Source organism: Cricetulus griseus, assembly GCF_003668045.3.
Source record: "Cricetulus griseus strain 17A/GY chromosome 1 unlocalized genomic scaffold, alternate assembly CriGri-PICRH-1.0 chr1_0, whole genome shotgun sequence".
Lineage (NCBI taxonomy): Eukaryota > Metazoa > Chordata > Mammalia > Rodentia > Cricetidae > Cricetulus > Cricetulus griseus.
Window position 1 is genome coordinate 120793640 of NW_023276806.1, and position 15570 is coordinate 120809209.

A 15570-nucleotide genomic window follows, 5' to 3' on the forward strand; every position below is an offset into this window, starting at 1 on the left:
AGTAATGAACAAGTTTGAGCAACTGTTTCTCTGGTAGAATGAAATGTCCTTTGTTTATATGCCCAAGTGGTTTAGCTGGATCTGGAGGTAGACTGGCTTCCATCTTCCTGAGGAACTGCCATGCTGGTTTCCATAGTGGCTGCTCAAGTTTGCACTCCAACCAGCAATGGAGGAGTGCTTCCTTCATGCCACGTCATCCTCATTAGCACAAGCTGTCATGTGCGCTTTTGATCTTTGCCATTTTCACAGGTGGAAGATGAAGTCTCAAAGTAGTTTTGATGTGCATTTCTCTGATGACTAAGGGTGTTGAACATTTCTTTGCTTCTCAGCCATTTGAGTTTCCTCTTTTGTGAATTCTGTTTAGATCTGCACTCCATTTTTTAAATTGGGTTATTTGTTTTCTTGATGTCTACTTTTGTTTTTTGTTTTTTGTTTTTTGTTTTTTAATATCAGCCCTCTGTTGGATATGTAGTTGGTAAAAATCTTTTCCCATTCTAAAAGATGACATTTTTTTCCAGATGATTGTGTCCTTTGCTATGCAGAAACTTCTCAATTTCATGAAGTCTCACTTATTAATTGATGATCTTAATCCCTGTGCTAATGGCGTTCTGTTCAGAAAGTCTTTTCCTGTGCCAGCGAGTTCACAGCTTTGGATCTATTTGGATATTGTTACATGTAGCCAACCAATTTGACCAGTACTATAATACCATTTATTGAAGATGCTGTCTTTTTTCGTGTGCAATATATATATATATATATATATATATATATATATATATATATATACACACCCAGGTGTTCATAGGTGTGGATTTATGTAAGTGTCTTCAGTTTGATTCCATTGCACAAATGTATTTGTTTTGTGTCAGTACCATGTGCTTTTTTTTCCTTTTCTTGTGTGTGTGTGTTTTCTGGTTTTCCCCTTTTTTATTTAAATTAGAAACAAGATTAGGAGGGTGAGGCCTTCCATAGGGAATCTTCAAAGTCTGTCATAACATTTGGAACAGTGCCTAGACCCTCCCCTATGTGTCTACTCTGAGAGAGTATCCCTCTATGTGGAATGGGCTCCCAAAGTCCATTCATATACTAGGGATAAATACTGATTCACCACCAGAGGCCCCATAGATTGCCCAGGCCTCCTAACTGACACCGATGTTCAGGGGGTCTTGAACAGTCTTATGCTGGTTTCCCAGCTATCAGTCTGGGGTCCATGAGCAACCCTTTGTTCAGGTCAGCTGTTTCTGTGGGTTTCTCCAACCTGGTCTTGACCCCTTTGCTCATCAATCCTCCCTCTCTGCAACTGGATTCCAGGAGTTCAGCTCAGTGTTTAGCTGTGGGTGTCTGCTTCTGCTTCCATCAGCTACTGGATGAAGGTTTTAGGATGGCATATAAGGTAGTCACCAATCTCATTATCGGGGAAGAGTGTTTAAGGTAGCCTCCACTATTGCTTAGATTGTTAGTTGGGGTCATCCTTGTAGCTCTCTGGACATGTCCCTAGTGCCAGATTTCTCTTTAAACCTATAATGGCTCCCTCTATTATGGTATCTCTTTTCTTGCTCTCTTCTATTCTTCCCCTGATTCAATCTTCCTGATCTTTCATGTCCTCCTCTCCCCTCCTCTTCTCCCCTTCTCTTTCTTCTAACTCACCCTCCCCCCATGCTCCAAATTTGCTCAGGAGATCTTGTCCCTTTCCCCTTCTCCAGGGGACCATGTATGTCTCTCTTAGGGTCCTCCTTGTTTCCTAGCTTCTCTGGCGGTGTGGATTGTAGGCTAGTACTCCTTTGCTCTTTGTCTAAAATCCATATATGAGTGAGTACATACCAGGTTTGTCTTTTTGTGCCATGTGCTTTTTATTACTGTAAATCTATTGTACAAGTTGAGATTGAGGATGGTGATACCTACAGCAGATCTTTTATTATTCAGGATTGTTTTAGCTATCCTGGTTTGTGTAGGGGGGGTTCCAGATGAAGCTGAAAATTATTATTTCAAGATCCGTGAAGAACTATGTTGGAATTTTGATGGGGAATGCCTTGAACCTTTAGCTTGCTTGTGGTAAAATGACCATTTTTACAATATTAATCCTACTGATCACCAGCATGAGAAGTTTTTGTTTCTTTCTTCAATATCTTAAAGTTTTTATCATACAAGTCTTTCCTTTGCTTTGTTAGAGTTACACAAAGATATTTTATATTATTTAAGACTATTTTGAAAGAAATGTGTCATTCCCCTGATTTCTCAGGGCAAACAATCATTTTTTATAGAAAAGCTACTAATTTTTGAGAGTTAATTTTGTATCCAGCTACCTTACTGAAAATGTTTATCAGCTATAGGAGTTTCCTGGTGGGATTTTTAGGGTCACTTATATACAATTTCATGTCTTCAAATAAACAGATTTTGACTTCTTCCTTTCTAATTTGTATCCCCTTGATCTCCTTCAGTTAACTTATTTCTCTAGCTAAAACATCGAGTACAGTATTTGATAGCTATGCAGAGCTTGGGCAGCCTTGTCTTGTTCCTGATTTTATTGGAATTTCTTTGAGTTTCTCTCCATTTTAGTTGGTGTTAGCTATGGGCTTGCTGCAAAGTGCCTTTATTATATTTAGGTATGTCCCTTGTATCCTTAATCTGTATAAAACTTTTATTGTGAAGAGATGTTGGATTTTGTCAAAGGCCTTTTTTGCATCTAATGAAATGATTATGTGATCTTTTTGTCTTTCAGTTTTTTTATATGATAGTTTCCATTTATAGATTTCATATGTTGAGCTGTCCCTGCACCTCTGGGATGAAGCTGACTTAACCATGGTGGATGATCTTTTTGATGTGTTATTGGATTCAGTTTGTAAGTATTTATTGAGAAATTTTGCATTTGTGTTAATAAGGGAAATTTGTTCCAACTCTCCCCCCGCCCTTTGGTTGGGTCTTTATGTAATTTGGGTATCAGGGTAACTGTGGCCTTGTAAAATGAGTTGGGCAATGTTCCTTCTGTTTCTATTTTGTGGACATTCTAAGGAGTATTGGCATTAACTTTTCTTTAAAAGTCTGGTAGAATTCTGCACTAAAGCCATCTGAGCCCTGGGCTCCTTAAAGGACCTATGCAAACTTTGTTGTTTGGTCATGTCTTCATTTCTTTTTTGTTGCTGTGATAAAATACTCTCATAAGAACAATGTAAGGGAAAGGGGTGTGTTTTAGTTTGCTATTCAAGGCACATGCCCCAAGAATGCAGGGAAGTCAATGCATCACCAGTGTGAAGGAGCTGGTCACATGGAGTCAACAGTCAGAAGTCAGCAGTGAATGCATGTTAGCACTCTACTTGCTTTCTGTACTCTTAAGCACTCCAAGGTCCCTTGCCTAGTGAATCATGCATATTACTCCATGTTCAAATGGTGGTAGTACATGAAATGTTTGCTTTGAGAATGAAGTGAGGCAGAAATAGTGCTTATTATGCAAGACAGAAAAAATAGACTTGGAGCCAAGGAGAGGAACACTTACACATATTTCTTATTTTAAAATTTTTATTGTGTAGCTCAAGCTGGCCTCAAACTCATGATCTTCCTGACTCCACCTCTTTCACAAATCCAACTGGCATGCACCATCACAACCAAACATGACCAGCAAAAAAAGTCAATGAAATGATTCCTAATGATACTGATATTATACTATACTCAGACACTGGAGAGCCCTGAATAATTGTCACCAGATAGGCTTCATCCAGAAACCGATGGAAGCAAATGTAGAGACCCACAGCCAGACATTAGGTAGAGTTCTAGGAACCCCTCTGAAGAGGGGGAGGAAGCATTGTAGGAGATGGAGGGGTCAAGGACACCATAACAACATTGCCCACAGAATCAGCTAAGCAGGGATTCTAGGGGCTCACAGAGACTGAAGCAACAATCAGTGAGCCTGTATGGGTCTGACCTAGGTCTTCTGCATACATGTTATGGTTGTGTAGATTTGTGTTCTTGTGGGACACCTAACAGTGGGGGTGTCTCTGACTATTATTTTTTACTGCTCTTGGGACCCTTTTCCTCCTAATGGATTGCCTAGTCCACCCTTGATATGAGGGTATGTGCCTAGTCTTATTGTAACTTGTTATGCCATGTTTGGTTGATATCTCTGGTGGACCTGCTCTTTTCTGAATGGAAATGGAGGAAGAGTTGATCTGGGAGAAAGGGGAGGTATGGGGAGGGACTGGGGGGGTGAGGAGAGAGGGGAAACTGCAGTCAGGATATAGCATATGAGGAAAGAATGAAGAAAAGAGAGAAAAAAGACTAAAACTGCTATATGGTCCATTAAAAATGTGTTGTGCATGTGCACATGTATGTGTAGGTGTGCTCACCTGTGCATGTGTATGTGTACATTTGTGTGCAGGTGTGCTCACCTGTGTATGTGTACATGTATGTGCAGGTGTGCTCACCTGTGCATGTATATGTGTACATTTGTGTGCAGGTGTGCTCACCTGTGCATGTGTATGTGTACATTTGTGTGCAGGTGTGCTCACCTGTGCATGTGTATGTGTACATTTGTGTGCAGGTGTGCTCACCTGTGTATGTGTATGTGTACATTTGTGTGCAGGTGTGCTCACCTGTGCATGTGCATGTGGAGGCCAGAGGTCCGTGTCAGCTGGAGTGTCTCCCTCTGTTATTCAGACAGGGACCTTCTGAAGCAGGTGCTTCCCATTTCAGCTAGCCTGGCTAACCTGCAAGTCCCCAAGATCTGTCTCCACCTGTCTTCTCTGGGATTATAGACACATGCCACCTCCCCCAGCTGTTACATTGGTTCTGGGGATCCAAACTCAATTGTTTTTTACCCATTGAAGCATTTCCTCACATCACTCCATACCTTGAGCACAGGAAAACTATCTGTAGTGAGCACAAGCGTTTGGTGTGGACCTGGGTAGGTGTGTTGATGGACTGTGAAGCAATAGGGAAATAAGTAAAAGTGAGTGAAGGGAGTTGGGGGGCAGCTCAGGTGTTAGAGCACTTGCTTACCATTCACAATGACCTGGGCTCAGTCTCCAGAACACCATAGTCCAGGTGTGACTGAGCATGCCTCTACTCCAAGAACTTGAGAGGCAGAGGGATGAGAATGAAGTTCAAGGTTATCCTCAGCTTCATATTCTTGTTAAGGGCCAGCCTGGACTACATGAGGCCTTATCTTTTAAAAAATGAGTAAGGAGGCTGGGGAAATTATGGATGCTTCTTGGAGGAAAATGTGGTTCCAGGGGAAGAAAATAATTGGGAAGGAGAATTGATAGCTGAGAGCCAAGACTCTTACAAAACCATAGAGATCGCAAGTGTTCTACCACTGTAAGCTGACTGACCCTTTTTTTTAAATAATGTTTTCTAATGTGTATGTGTGTCAGTGCCTGAGGAGAACAGAGATGGCATTGGATCCCCTGAGCTGGAGTTCCAGGTGGTTGTGAGCACCTGACATGGACACTGGGAACCAAACTTGGGTCCTCTGAAAAAACAGTACACACTTAACCAGCCCTCAGTATGTATTAGAATAAATACACTGATTTGGTGTTCTCAAATCACTCATGCTGACCTCTATTTTATCATGGTAACATATGATTGTCAGGAGAGTCTGTGGGAGGAGAAAAGAAGAAGTCAGTTGACAGAGATTGTAGAGGTCTCTGAACAGTACAAAGAAGTCCTTAAAGTATTGTGTAATGGGAAATTCCAGCCACTTACTGGACCTGAGTAGCATGAGTTTAGGACAATGATTTCATCCAAATATAGGATGAGTAAGAGGGTGGAGAGATAGGACAATGCTGACGGATCAGTAGCTAAGGCCTGAGAGATAGAGTAGATGGGTAGGGCAAGAGAGGTGTTGAACATGAAGGGTGTGTGTTTATTAGATGTAGAGAAAAGAATGGAATTGCAAAGGAGAGTAAGATTAGATTCTAGTGTGGGCTTACCTTTACCTGGGTAACAGCAGGAAGGCAGGGGTTTGGAGAGCAAAATGCATTCCATTCTGTGTTCTAATTTTGAATTGATGAGAGTTATTTCACAGAGAGGCCTGAAGTGAGTACTAGAGCTGGAGGCTGGTGGTGGGGACGAAGCAGAGGCGACAGCCTATGGTGACAGAAAAAAGTAGAAGGTGGTTAGATGACTGAAGAGGTATAGAGACAAAGTGGCTAGTACTCATAGAGGAAGTTTGAGTCCAATTTTTCCCCTCCACAGCCCACATGTTCCCCCTAACACGTAGAGTTCTCACACTGAGTGGCTGATGACATCTTAAGCAGGCATGTCTCATAGATTTACATTTCAGTAGGGACAAAGATTTGAACTAAGAAATTTCGTCAATAAATTAGGAAATATGAAAAGGCCACTAAAATATGAAAGTCAGCCGACCAGTGTATTAGTTAGTTGTCCTCATTGCTTCAGCAAAAACTGGAGAGTACAGCCCATCATGCTGCAGAAGTCTGGGCAGCAGGAGTGTGATGCAGCATAAGGCATGTGTCTGAAGCCAGGAAGCAGATGAATGAACGCTGGTGCTCAACTCCCTCCCCTCCCTTTATTTGGTCTTGGATCCCAGCCCATGGAATGGTGCCATGCACATTCAGATGGGTCTTCCTACATCAACTAATATAATCTAAGAATTCCCTCCCAGACACACCCAGCCCAGAGGTCTCTCTCCTAGGTGATCTACAGCCAGTCAAGTTCACAATATTACCATGACAACTAGCTGCCTCCATGGCAGTCTGAAAGAATGAGTAGGAGGGGGGCTTTCTCAGAGTGTGAACTCAAGTGTGTACACAAGGTCAGTGGCTCCTCATGAATACATACATACTCCATGTGCATTGTAGCTCCAAGTTAATGCTGAGGTACCTTCCTGATTATTCTTGGATGAGACAAAGTGCTGGTAATGTTGAGTTGCCTGGTAAGTACATTCCCAATTAAGGTCAGATGAAGATGACTCTGCTTTCTTGTTTCAATTTATATTGTAAATAGCCTATTCTTAGTCTAGAGGTCAGAAGGTCAAGAAGGATGTGATGTATACTATGAAGAAGATGTGAATGTCAGGTAATATTTAGACCATGTTGCTGTGATTTCAAAGTTGATGAGTTGACAATGTATTAAATAAGCTGTCTTTAAAGAGAAGAACACAGAGCAAGGAGAGTTAGCTTAGTTGGGAACATTTGCACAAGCATGAAGAGACAGCCTGGATCCCTGGGATGCAAGTTAAAAAGCTAGGCATTATGGCATGCATCAGCAAACCTAGCATGAGGTGGTGTTGTTTGGGGGAAGCCAGCTATTGTGGTATGCATCAGTAAACCTAGCATGGGGAGAAGGGGGAGCCAGGCATTGTGGCATTCATCTGTAAACCTGGCAGCAGGATTGGGGAGGTGGAAGTGGCGCAGAGACAGAGGAACCCTGGGGCTGGAGTTACAGTCAATTGTGATTCACCCAACAGGATACTGGGAACCCAACTATTGTCCTGTGCAGGAGCAGCAAGTGGTCTTAACCACTGAGCCATCTCATCTGCCAAGCCACAATTTTTCCTTTTTTAAAAAGGCTAATAAATGCTTGGTAGTGGTGGCATATGCATGCCTTTATTCTCAGCCCTCAGGAAATAAAGACAGGCTGATCTCTGTGAGTTCCAGGACAGCCTGGTCTACAGAGTGAGTTCCAGGACAGCCAAGGCTACACAGAGAAACCCTGTCTGAAATCACCCACCCCTAACCCCCAAAAATAAATGCAATAAATATTTGTTAAGTATCTATTATTTAGAACATATAAAAGTCTTATAGAGTTTTCCAAATTTAAAACCAAAGAGCATTCAACTAGACATACTCAGACTCAGGGCAGTCTGCTCAGGGGCCAGCTAGTTCTGTCTGCTCTGGAGACCAGCTATTTGCCTGCCCCATCCCATCCCCTTGTAACAGAGCCCTTTCAGTACTCATCAATCCAAGTCCAATATGAGTCACCAGACTCAGCTACTAAGTATGAACTCATTCTCATGCAATGGACCTCCTGGTGGGAAAGAATCTAAAATGCCAGCGCATTTGAAACAGGATGCCAACCAGCAGAGGAGGGTACATACAGCCAGGACCAGAACCCCCTTGCCACACAATTTTGCATGACTAGAGAGTCTGTAGGCAATGTAGATGGTAGATTACTCTCATTATATACAACTGAGTGTATCTTCTGCCTTCCTGCCTGTCCCGCTTTCTTTCTTTCCTACAAGCCTTAAGATCAGACTAAGTGTGGGACTGGAGAGATGGCTCAACAGTTAAGAGCACTGGCTGCTCTTCCAGAAGACCTTGGTTCAGTTCCTAGCAACTACATGGCAGCTCTCAACTGTAACTACAGTTCCAGGTGATCCAACATACATGCAAGGAAAATACACACACACACACACACACACACACACACACACACACACACACACACACACGGGTGAGAGACAGAGAGAGAGAGAGAGAGAGAGAGAGAGAGAGAGAGAGAGAGAGAGAGAGAGAGAGAGATCAAACCAAGGGTTTAATTTCATTTGAACACTGGAAGAAAGGAAATCTGAAGCTGGTTTGGAATTGGAATGCACTGAATCACATTAGGAACTCAGATAGCTATCCAAAGACTGCTTCAGAGTTAGTCATTCTAGGCTTCAGTCTTTCACATATCCCTGATAAACCATAACAAAATTAATTTTCTGCTGAACTATCCAAGACTAGGAGACTGTTTTCCAGTCTGTGCACCCAGAAGCGCTCCTAACATTTTCTCTAGAAGATGTTCTGCAACTGTTCCCTCTGAAGGCCAGCCCTGACCACATAGGGGGGACTGCCTGCAGTCCACTTGCTGAAGGGGAAAGCCTCTAAAGGGGACTGCATGGGCTCAGACAACCAGACCAGCCATCCTCTTAAATGACATGAAGGAGGACATAAAGCAAACTGAGAAAAGGAATTTCTGCAGCAATTGCCTGCAGAAATTGCCTGCTCTGTTTGATGGAGTAAGCATTCAAGCTGTGGTGTCTAAGGAAAAATGTAAGCTTTCCTGGTAGTGTAGTCCATGTTATCTGCCCACACTGGACTAGGTAGGGTCTGCCTTGGGACTGGTTTAATAGACCAAATTCTTAGAAGCCATGGAATTTGGGTAGAATTTTGTATACAGTCCTTGGCACCTGCTGATACACTTTGTAAACAAAAAAGGTTCATAATATAAGCTATACATAGGCACACACGTGTACAGGCATATGAATGCACATGGACACATTCAAGTGCAAATACACAGAGACCCCCTCATTCAAGGGTAACAGGTCAGTCACTTCCCATTCCTAGCATTTGCATTCACTTGTTGACTTCCAATCCTTGCTCAAAAAGCTCATCCAAACTGGAATGCCTGCCCCATGTCCAGCTCCCACCCTTCCCACTGAGGTCCAGTTCCTACCCTTTCCACTGATGTCCAGACACCACCCTTTCCAGATTGAAACTCATTGCCCAGTTCAACTTTGACCCTTCTCTGACTTCTTTCATTCAAGATGTAAGATTCATCCTTATTACTACACATACTAGTAGTTTGTTCCCATTTGTTTATTTGTTTGTTTATTCTTCTCTCATATATTACATCCCTCCCTCCTCTTGTCCCAGTCCCCACCCCCAATCACCTCCTCTATTCCCCCAGATCCACTCCTCTTCAGTTTCCCTTCAGAAAAGAGCAGGACCCCAGGGATGTTAGCCAAATATGGCCTAACAAGTTACAATAAGACTAGGCACTTCCTTCATATTATGGCTGGCTGAGTCAACCCAACAGAAGGAGAAGAATCCCAGAGTAGTAAAAAAATTTTTTTTAAATCCAAAGACATGCACCCTACTGCCAGTGTTAGGTGTCCCACAAGGACACCAAGCTATACAACCATAACATATATGCAGAGGACCTAGGTCAGACCTGTACAGGCTCTCTGATTGACATTTAAGTCTCTGTGAGCCCCCATGAGGCCTGCTTAGTTGATTCCATGGGCCATTTTCTTGTGATATCCTCCACCCCTCTGGCTCCTACAATCCTTCCTCCCCCTCTTCCACTGGAGTTTCCAAGCTCCACTTAATGTTTGGCTGTGGATCTCTGCACCTGCTCCCATCAGTTGCTAGGTGAAGCCTCTTTGATGATGGTTAGACTAGGCTCCAGTCTAGGAATATAGCAGAATATCATCAGGAATTATTTCATATACTTTTTTGACAGCTATTTAGCCTCTATGTCCTGGCCCAAGGAGTGGGTTTTCTCTCATGAGACGGGTCTCAAGCTGGACCACTTATTGGTTGGTTACTCCCTCAAGTTCTGCACCACATTTAACCCAGCACAATTTGTAGGTCTAAGATTTCTTGGCTGAGTGCCAGTGGAAGCCTTGTATGGTAACGGAAAATGGCCTCTTCAAGCTCCATATCATCCATTACTAGGAGGCTTCATTAGGGCCACTCTCATAGATTCTAGGGAGTTTCCATGGCATTTGGTTTCTACTTTGTCCCCCTAAAGCCCCAAATTCCAGTAATCTCTCCCAGTACTCACTTCCTCCAAGCCCCCCCATCACTCCTGTTCCCATCACCACCCACCTCAACTCCAACCTCAAAATTTATTCTATTTCCCCTTCCTAGAACCTTTGAACCCTCCTTGTTACTTGTTACTTTGCCTCTGTGGTCTGTGGATTGTAGCATGATGGTCCTCTACTTTATAGCTAATGTCCACTTATAAGTGAGTACATACCATTTTTGTCTTTCTGTGTCTGGGTTAACTCACTGAGGACAGTGTTTTCTAGTTCCTTCCATTTGCCTGAAAATTTCATGATGCTATTGTTTTAACAGCTGAGTAATACTCTATTGTGTAAATGTACCAAATTTTCTTTATCCATTCTTTGGTTGAGGGGCATCTAGGTTGTTTCTGACTATTATGAGTAAAGCTGGGTTTGACCATAGTTGAGCAAATATTCTTGTGGTATAGTAGAGCATCCTTTGGTTATATATATGCCTTGGAGTAGTATACCGGGTCTTGAGGATTCCCAATTTTCTGAGAAGCTAATATATTGATTCCCACAGGTTTGCACTCCCACCAGCAATGGAGGAGTGTTCCCCTTGCTCCACATCCCCCCCCAGCATAAACTGTCACTTGTGTTTTTTATCTTAGCCATTCTTAGAGATATAAGACAGAATCTCAAAGAGATTTTGCTTTGCATTTCCCTGATGGCTAAGGGTGTTGAACATTTCTTTAAGTGTTTCTCATCTATTTGAGATTACTCTGTTGAGAATTCTCCATTTAGATCTGTACCTTATTTTTAATTGGTGTATTGATGTCTAGTTTATTGACATTATTGAGTTCTGTATGAATTTTGCACATTAACCCTTTGTCAGATGTGCCTTTGGTGAAAATCTTTTCCAACTCTGTAGGCTGCCACTTTGTCCTGTTGACAGTGCCCTTTGCCTTACAGAAGCTTTCAGTTTCATGGGGTCCCATTTATTGTCTATCTTAGTGCCTGCATTATTAGAGATCCATTTAGGAAGTTGTCTCATGTGCCAATGCATTAAAAGCTATTCCCCACTTTCTCTTCAATCAGGTTCAGTGTATCTGGTTTTACATTGGGGTTTTTGATCCACTTGGACTTGAATTTTGTGCTGGGTGATAAGTGCCAATTTCTGAGTTTGTTGTTGTTGGATGGGTGTTTTGTTCCTTGGTTTCTGTTTCATTTTTAGTATTCTGATCTTTGTGGTCTGGATTTCTGGCAGTTGGTGTGACCTCTTTTATAGAGGGAAGTCTTCATCCAAGTTGGGGCCTGAACTTCTGGTGGTTATTTTGGCCTTTAGTCCAGCAGGATGATCTCAACCCAAGTTTGGGGGTGGGATATGGTGATGAGAAGGGGAGTGGAGATTGGGGATAGTGTGGGGGGGTGGCACTGAGAGAGTGGGGGAGGTTTATAGGTGGGCTACCTATCTAGAGTTCTGGTGGCCAGAGTGGCTTGTGGTCTAGAAGGAAGTCTCTGAGTTCACCTATCTGTTCTTCAGACTGGTGTGGTCTATCTGCACCTCAGCAGAAGATATCTGTTGGAGGTGAGGATGGGGCCTAGGCTTGACAGTGTGAGTTGGTGGTGGGTTGTGAAGGGGAGTCATTGGGTTGGGTCTTTGGTATCTGAACCTAGAGAGTGGGCATGTTGTGAGGGCAGGTGGCCTCTTACCTGTTCATCTCACTGCATTCCTTGTAGCAGGCTTTCTTTTAGGCCCATCACTCAGCTCCCAAATCATGACACAGAGACATATTACTAGTTACGAATGTTCTGCCTTATCCCAGCTCTTATTTTATTCTGTTTCCCTTTTTTTTTACACTGTAAAATTGGAGGTTACCTTTTACATGCAGCTGCCCAGTAAGCAGAGATCTCAAGAAATTTATCTTTCTTCAAAATGTGCAAAAACAGGAATTTCCTCATTTATTAATTTATTATTTATTATTTCACTATTTTTTACAAAGAGTAGATTGGTCACTTTGTTGCATTTATTTATTTGGGGGCAGGCACATGTCACTATATGTGTGTGGAGGTCAGAAGACAAATTGTAGAAATTGATCTCTCCTTCTACCATGAGGATCCTAGGAATCAAATTCAGGTCATCTGGCTTATTGGCAGTCACCCTAGATATCCTGAGCTGTCTCACCAGCCAATTCCAAGACTTTGACATGCATATACCATACTACCCAGTGGCCTTTGAGTATTGATGGTGCAAAGGTGTGGGTAAGTACATGTCTAAAGTCCTCAGTATCAGGGACACCCATGATGTAATAATGAGTCAATGCTGAAAGCCTCAGGACCCAGTCATGGTGGTTCTGATCTAAACACTAGAGTCCAGAAGCTGGCTGGTGAGCCTTGAGTTATGATATTCAGAAAGTAGAAGATGTGATGCTAGCTTGTCTCCCAGTGCTTAGGGAGACCAGTTCACCTTCAGTATGCCTATTCTTTACAATCTCTGGGAGAGTAGAGTGGGCTTATCACATTGAAGGTGCATCTTCTCCACCTAGTTGAGTCAAATCGACACATGGATTTCCTGGAGAAATGTCTTCACAGCACACCCAACAGTGATTTTCCTAGTTTACAGGTAATTCACTCTGCCTAACACAGTGCAGATATCCTGGATACAACAGAAAAGCACTACTCTCCTCCCTCGATTAGGCTTTTCACCTCTTTTCCATGGGAACTGGGGTTCTTAGTATTTCAACCTTTGGGATTCCAGTCTTTGGGATTATGCTCAACACTACTGACATGCAAATGCCTCTGCAAAGGTCTACAGTATTGCTACTTCTTGCTCCCTAGGTCTCAAGTCAGCACAATGTGAACAAACTTCAGAATCCTATCACCCTCAGGAAAGATGATTCCCAGATCAGTCCTGGGATCAACTTCCTTAGCTCAGGTTCCCTCCAAGGTGCCTAAGAAGAAGTTTCTTATGCACATGATTCAGTGAGACTGCTAAGGCAGAACCTCCAAAGGGAATGTGGAATCAAGACCCAGAAGCAGCAGCAAGAAATGGACTCAGCTGAAATCCAACCTCAGCCTGGGATCCCCAGGGACCTTTAGAATGTTAGTTTCATCTTGATCAGAAGGGCCGAGTGACATCAGCACACTTGATAGAAGACCGCATCCTGGGAGACTGGTGACATAATCTCCTGTAGATACTGGACTCTTACGAAAAGACTGCAGCTGTGATTGGTCACCAACTAACACAGCAGCTGGGGTCACAGGTCCCCAGGGATAGCATCTGAGGATTTTCCCTCCATGACATCTGGCATATTTTGTGCCCATGCTCTGTATGAAGTGTTGGTAGTGTATGGTATGTGGTTTTTTTCCCCCCTTGGTATCATATGACTAACATTTCCTATTTTTTCTAGATGACATATTTTCTAGATATTAAATATGTTTTATGAATTCAGCTATTCTTCTGTTGATATGTCATCTCAACATTTGCTACAATAAATGACAATACAATAATTGTCATTAGTCACGATGTAATATCATTTTCCATTGGGGGGTTTGTTTGATCAGATTTTGATTATTTCACATTTATAACACAAAGAAAGATTGATGGCAGTTTTCTTCTACTGTAAGGGCTGTCTGTCTCTTGCTCTCTTCCTCTGACTCCATGATTTCTGTAACATCTAGTGTCTTCTGTGCTGACTGATGGCATCATCACCATAGCTCATATTTTCCTACTTGTTTTCTTTAGGTAATAGACACTAGATTTGCTGTTTGCTATCTTTATTTTTGGGGTGGGGAGGGTCTTTGTTGTTAAATAATGCTCTTTGTTCTAACAGGTAGTTAAGTTACTTGAAAGCAATTTGATTCCTTCAAGTTTTGCTTTTGGTAGACTAAGTCCAGAAAAACTTTTGTTTCAGGGTTAATTTAAGTTCATTAGGAACAAATTCCCTCTCCATGCCCTCCCAGTGCCAGATGTATGAGTCTGTCATCTATAACTTTGGAAAAGTGGACATTTCCCAGACTTTTTGACTCACAGTTTTCACCATACACTTGCCTAGGTCAGTATTAGCCAAGGTTTGAGTGACTTTTCTAGGTAGCTTGATTGATTGCATTCAGTCTCTTTTCCCTTCTGTCTCCTCCCTCCTTCTCATTCCTCCCCTCTTTTCTTTCACGGGATCCCCATCTATTTATTAACAATGCAGGCTGGAAGCTGCCTCTGGTCAGTCACTGTCATAGTCTGTGTTCTGTTGCTGTGAAGAGACACCATAACAAAGGCAACTATTATAATTGAAAGCATTAGTTGGGCCTTGCTTACAATTTCAGAGGTTTAGTCCATTATCATCCTGATCTGTAGGAAGAGAAAAGAAGGACACTGGGCCTGGCTTGTGCTTTTGAAACCTCAAAGCCCAACCCCAGTGACACACTTCCTCCAACAAGGCTGCACCTCCTAATCTTCTCAAACAGTGTCACTCCTGGGTCTATGAGGGCCATTCCCTTTCAAACCTCCACAGTCATTATGGCATCAAGGGAGGCATGAGTCCTACACGTCTGTCCTCTAAGAAGTCATTATTGTAGTCCTGCTTAACTCCCTGTCCAAAGTTTGCAAGCGGTTGTCTCATTTGTCGGGTCTTCTAGCTTTGTACCAGTTAACCCTTAGTAGAAAGAACAAAAAATATTTATTTGTCATGTTTAAGACTAAGACATTTGATACTACTACTCCAAATTGATTCATTTCTTTTTATTATTTTGTTTGTTTTCTAAAGAAAGCTATAACATTGCCTGGGTCTCATTAGGTCATGTACTCATGCTGTTGCCATGCGATAGCATGAAATATGAGTGTGTGAGAAAGGAAGGTCTCTGTCTTCAGATCTACAGCTTCTTTCAGAAGGCTGGTGCTGCAATGCTCACTGGCAAACTGGATTAAAAGTTTTCTAATTTTAAATATGGGCTAACCATGTCCCAGAGAAACCAAAGGACTCATTTAAAACTACAGAGAATTTAAGTGACATTTCAGTGTAATATGCTATAAATTATTTTACTAATTTCTTCAAACCTTCTTTATATAAAAAGTTTAAATTTATATTTATGTATATATTTATTTATGCATGTCTGCCTGTTTGTCTGATTAC